Source organism: Galeopterus variegatus, unplaced genomic scaffold (genome assembly GCF_000696425.1).
Source record: "Galeopterus variegatus unplaced genomic scaffold, G_variegatus-3.0.2 Scaffold1801, whole genome shotgun sequence".
In the NCBI taxonomy this organism is placed as follows: domain Eukaryota; kingdom Metazoa; phylum Chordata; class Mammalia; order Dermoptera; family Cynocephalidae; genus Galeopterus; species Galeopterus variegatus.
Window position 1 is genome coordinate 225,775 of NW_007727912.1, and position 5,999 is coordinate 231,773.

The window sequence follows — 5,999 nt, forward strand, 5'->3', positions numbered from 1 at the left end:
ACCAACAAAAGCTTGTTCTTAGCAAATGCTGTCTTTTCCTACAGCAATTTCCTCAGTATGTTTACATAACAATCGAGTAACTTTAAGTTAACCTGCTCTAAGGGCATCTGTCCTTAAGCCAAAAATTCTGCTGTGTTACAATTCTTTATCTACAACAGAGAATTTAGCCCAGGGAAAGTTTCCTGTCTTTTGCAAGCTTAACATTTCTATGTGTAATTTTAAAAAGTTAGGTTACACCTGAAACTACAGGGCTTTGGAAGATATGCCCTGTGAAATACATTTGCTTTATAAATGTTAGTATACTCCACAGCTAGACAAACTCAGCATGATGGCAACTGCCTGAGTCACACCTACCAATGAATTTGGTGAAGCCAGAGTTACCCAGACTACTCATGAGAGAGAGAAGAGAGTTAGGTCTCTACCCTTCCTCCCCAGTACCTGGGCTCATGGATCCAAAGGTATTCATGTCCTATCAGTTAGGGTAGCGGGGACTCCACTTCATTGACTTTGACATGGGCAGTATGTCCTGTGCATGAGCAAGGATAGTACCCTTCATCCAACCTCAGGGTGGTGAACCTAAATCTTCTGGCTTAGATCCTCCTGTGGTTCAATAAATGTTTTTATTTTATATTTAGTAGCCATCCCATGGGGCTACTTGCAGCAAAATGGCAGGCCACCCTAGAGAAAATATTGTGACCTTGAGTTGATAGTGATTATCTTCGAAGCCCTTATAGGCAAACACCCATGCTCTACACCCAGGGAGTAAATGGAGAAGGAGGTTAGTGCCACCCACTCTTTGCTGTTTAATAGTCATCCTGACCTCCTATTAATTTGGGTCTTCAGGAAGGGGTCAAGGAGGACATAAAGAACTTGTGTGGTCCTTCGCAGAAACTGAGCTGACAATAACTGTAAAAGACAGGTGTACAGTTGAGTGAAGAAGACAGACAGCCAGATCAAACATACAGCACATATTGCTGCATTGAGACCCCAAACTGTTCACCTGAGATGTGTAGTCCTGGCTGGAATTATCTCATCCACTCCCATCAGCCACTTAAGCCTGCGTTTTAATTTTCCATTAAAACACACAATCACTGCTGTAGTTTGTACATGATACAGAGCATGGGGAGTCCTTTGTATGCCCTATGATTTGGCCCATTTGTAATTTGGACCATTATCAGGCGTAATGTGCTCAGGACACCAGAACTGGAAGCTGGATGGTATTGCCAGAGCCTGTGGAATACATGGGATGGCTAGTCCAAATCTGGAGAAAGAATCAACTGCAGTCAAGATCAAACAGAAGTCTCTGAGTGGGATGAAGGGCCCAGTGTGGTCAACATAGAAAGGACATCCTGGCCTGCTGGCCAGAAAGACGTATCCCTGAGCAGTATGTTTAGCCCTGGCTGGGGTCAGACAAGTGGAACGGCATCTTCTGATGATGGTGGCAGTCTGAACATGCAGGCCCAGTCTAGGATGGTGTCTGCATTCCCATGGGCCTTCCTCTTGTGGATCCAGGAGACAATGAGTCACATATCTGTTTTCCCTGGGGCAAATGATAATTCATTCTCCACATTTAACTGACATGCACAATCTGCTCATTGCCTTAGCCAGCATAGCAGATCCTTTCTAGTGAGCATCCACAACAATAAAAAAGAGCTTATTAGGAGTAGAATTGCCTTTTTTCCAAATGTCTCATCCCCAGAGAGGGACTTGTTTTATGTCAGTACAAGGCTTGTCAGTAGCCTAGTCAACTATTAACTATAACCCATGAGTCAGCAAAAATATTTGCTGGAGAGCCTGGATAGCCAACCATACTCTATGAAGTTTTGCCAATTTTGCNAGAGCTTATTAGGAGTAGAATTGCCTTTTTTCCAAATGTCTCATCCCCAGAGAGGGACTTGCTTTATGTCAGTACAAGGCTTGTCAGTAGCCTAGTCAACTATTAACTATAACCCATGAGTCAGCGAAAATATTTGCTGGAGAGCCTGGATAGCCAACCATACTCTATGAAGTTTTGCCAATTTTGCTGAACATCCTTTACCATGCTGGATAGACAATAGTTCTCTCTCATGCTGGATGGAAGCTGCACCCCATTCCAGCCCAGAAGAAGTTAACAGGGAGGCGCCAGCAGTGAACCAGGCTGTGCATGGTCTGGGAGGTCTTTATACGTGGGCCCCATGGACGAGTGGAAGCAGTGGCTCCTTGGGCGATAGGACTGGGAGGTCAAAGGGCACTCCTGAGACCGTTCTATGGAGTTTCAAGGACCCAGCTGAGCTGGGATTCACCTGCTTCTGTGTGTAACATTTCGACTCACTAGAGAAGACTCCTAGGCCAACCACACCCAGAGAGCTGAGGACTGCACTCATTCACAACATGATTGGGATTTGGAGTCATAAAACTACAACATAGCCACAGATCATCTGCTCATACCTATCTACAAAAGCCCAATAACAGACCAGAAATTATCCCTCAGAGGGTGTGTATCTTTCAGCCAACTCCAGAATCTTATGAGTTCAAAACCCAACAGGTGTCGCTGATGTATGGCAATGTCCTGTCATAAGCTACAACTAGGGAAAATGAGAAGTTGTTGAGACCTGTAAGTCAAATAGCAAAGTGAATCCATGGGGCCCAGGGAAAGAGTAGTCTAGTGGCCTGTTGACGGGCCTCCAGAGCATGTTTTGGTTAGAGGCTCCATTCAAAGGTAGCAGCCTTTTCTAGTAACCTCTTAGATAGGTGCCACCAAGATCCCTGCATGGGGAATGTGAAAGCAGCAGTAGATGAGTAGCCCACCCCCTACCCCCACCACAGGGCTTCCTTTTTATTTGTTGGGACAGAGAGGGGCCACAGCTTGCCATCTTTTCTGGAATAAGACATCATGCACCTTCCCCACATTATGACCAAGAATTTCACCTGGGTCCCTTGTCTCTGTTAGTGGCACAGTCACGTTGCCACTTGTGAATCATCAGGGTGCCCAGTGCTTACTGGGAACTGCCTCTATCTGTGACCACCAGGAAGATGCCATCAATATAGTGCAAGGCTAGTGTTTGCTCCAGGCATGGGACTTTTCCCAGATCATAAACTACTCATTGATGGCAGTTAGCTGGGGAATTTAGGTAGCCTTATGGAAGGACACTAAAATTGTATTGCAACCCATTTTACATAAAGGCAGGTTTATCCTGGTCATCTGGGTGGAGAAAGATGCTAAAAAAGGCATTGGTGATGTCAATTGTTGCATACCAAGCTCCTTATGGTACCCTTTGTAAGAGACAAAATGCCAGGTACTGCCTGTGTCAAGGTTGGCACTACAGCATTGGCCACCTATAATAATAACAGTGAGTCTCCAAGTACCTGAGGCTGTGCAAACAAGCCAGACAGGGATACTGAATGAGGAAATAGTCTCACAGGGAGCCAAGCCCCACTAAGATGGCCCTAACTAGAGCAACTCTCATAAGGGCTTGGGAGGGAAGGCCAGTGGGGTGCACATAGATAATGCGTCTATGCCAATAGCACAATCAGTAGTGAGAATCATAATGTGGAGGTCTGAAGGGGCCCAAGTGTCCTCTCCTAGAACCAGAGCAGGTGGTGGTGGTCTCAGACCCCAAACCAGAGAGCATTATCTCTTTCCCCCTCGTCCTGGTGCCAAGGATTGTGGGGGTGAAAACCACCTGCGCACAAGTATCCAAAATGTCCAAGAAGTGTAATTATTTTCCACCTCTCCACTGAACTTTGGCTTTAGCATCTAGTCCCAGGGACAGGAGAGCATCGGCCTAACCCTTAGTCTTGCTTATTTTTGAAAACCTAGAAGTCTGGAGAAAGGTTGGCAGGGCTCTTCTACTCATCTCTAGACTCCCTGAGTATGATGGAGTGTATCAGTCAAGGGGCTGTCACTGTGAAGACCCTAGTGGGCTGCCTGTTGACCCCTCCTTAAAGCCTGATACCTTGGTGAGAAACTCCTGAACCTCCTTCAAGACCCCTTTTATTGAATAATCAGGCCTAAATCTCTTCGGGCATGCCATTACATGGATCTTCCAGTAGAAAGCGACCAAGGGTCATCTTCGTGAGGCTTGCTTCTGATACTGTTTTCTTGGCAGTAGCCACTTTTTCCTTGCCTGGAAATGTGTTAAAATTTTTGAATTGTGGCTCAGAATGATTGACCTGGCCTGATGAGGACTAGTTGGGCTTGATAACCAGCAAGAGAGTCATGTAAAGCCTAAAAATCTGAGTCTGGCTAACAGTCTCCTTGTCTGCTTCCTCAATCCCTCATTGTAGACCCAGAGGACACCAGGATAGCTTGCAGGCTGCAATAGCCTCTGCAAGGATGATCCAGGCATGTCATTCACAGGCAGGGAACTCATCACCGTGGACCAAATCTGCCAAACCTGTCAGAGCCCAAATAGTATCCATCCAATGAAGAAGAGGGTCTCGGTGTCTACACCCTCTCATCCTCCCTCCTCTTCTTCCTCCTCCTTAGGCCAAATAGCCGCCTTCAGGGCACTTGGAAGGAGGGCACCGCACAAGGCCCACTCTCCCTCACTAAGTTCAACAAGACTGGCACCTTTCTGGTGGAGGTGAGCTAGCCAAGTCTCTAAGTTCTCTTAAGGTCACTGGGCAAAGTGATCTTGAAGGGCTCCCCACTCCCTTTCACTGAAAGCCAAGTCTCAAGGAATCTCAACAGCTCACTGTGCCTCAGGTCGTTCATCATCTCCAGGGATCTGCTTAGAACTAACAGTGGTCATTGGGTGCAACTTAGCTCACAATGTCTATGACACAGTTTGGTCCTGTCATTAGAGGATTGTAAGCCATAGCCAGGGAATTGCTTCCCCAGCTTTCTCAGAGCCCCTCTACTGGATCTCTCATTGGATGCCTGGGGTAAGTTTGGCTGGGAAGTCAGGGGCTGAAGAGAAAGACCAATTGTCCCCCTCAGGACCAAAATCATTTGTAAAGTCTGCTAGCACACTCCAAGTGTGCCCCACAAGATCCACTAGCACTTCCCAGAGACCCATTGGCATGGCTGGCAAGTGCCCTGCAGAACCTTCAGACTCTTACATATAATCCACTAGCACCTCCATGAGTGTCCTGAGGGATCTTCAGGCTTTTTGCTTTTCCAAAAAAGCATGGTGCTTAATTGACCACCCTGCTCCCTTGTCAATTTGAGAGAAAGAGAAAGACTGAGAAAGCATATGTGAGGTAATTGCCTAGGAATCCCCAAACAAAAGGATCCTGCCAAGAGGAGGGATGGGGAAAGGGCTAGGAGTGGAAAGCACTGAGCGCTGAGCCAGAGTGGAGAAGAGTGCCTTCAAGGCCCCCTGATAAGGAGGTCTCTACAAAGGCATGTGAACAGCATATCAGCCAAGGCCTCTCCTCACCCTTCCCAATGAAGAGGCCTCCGAATGGAGGTGTCTGGTTCAGGAATGCAGACATGCACAAGAACGTGGATGGCCTGGGGCTGGGGAGTGAGTCATTGACTGATTCTCCCTCCAGAGACTGCAGTGCATGGGCTGGGCTATGCACCAGATCTGTGGGGAGGGTCTCTGCCCCCTGTGTGGCCTGCCAGGCAAAGCCATTGTAGCTGCCTATGCCAGCCCTAAAAGATCACACTTAGGTTTTTGGTCTGGAGCCAGACTTCTCAACAATTATAGTAGGAAATGTCAATACTCCTTTCTCAATAACTGATAGAACATAGACACAACATCAGTAATTATATAGAAGAACAACCCTATCAACCAATTTTACTGAACTGACATCTATAGAACACTACACCCCAAAAACACAGAATACACATTCTTTTTGGGTGTCCATAGAAGATTTCCTGAGATAAACAATATTTAGAGGTATAAAACAAATCCAAAATTTCAAAAGAATTCTAGTGATTAAAAATATGTTATCTGACTACAGTGGAATTAAATTAGAAGTCACTAAGAGAAAGATCTTTGGAAATCACCAAAACTGGAAACTAAGTAATATACTTCTAAATAACCCATGAGCCAAAAAAGAAATAAAAA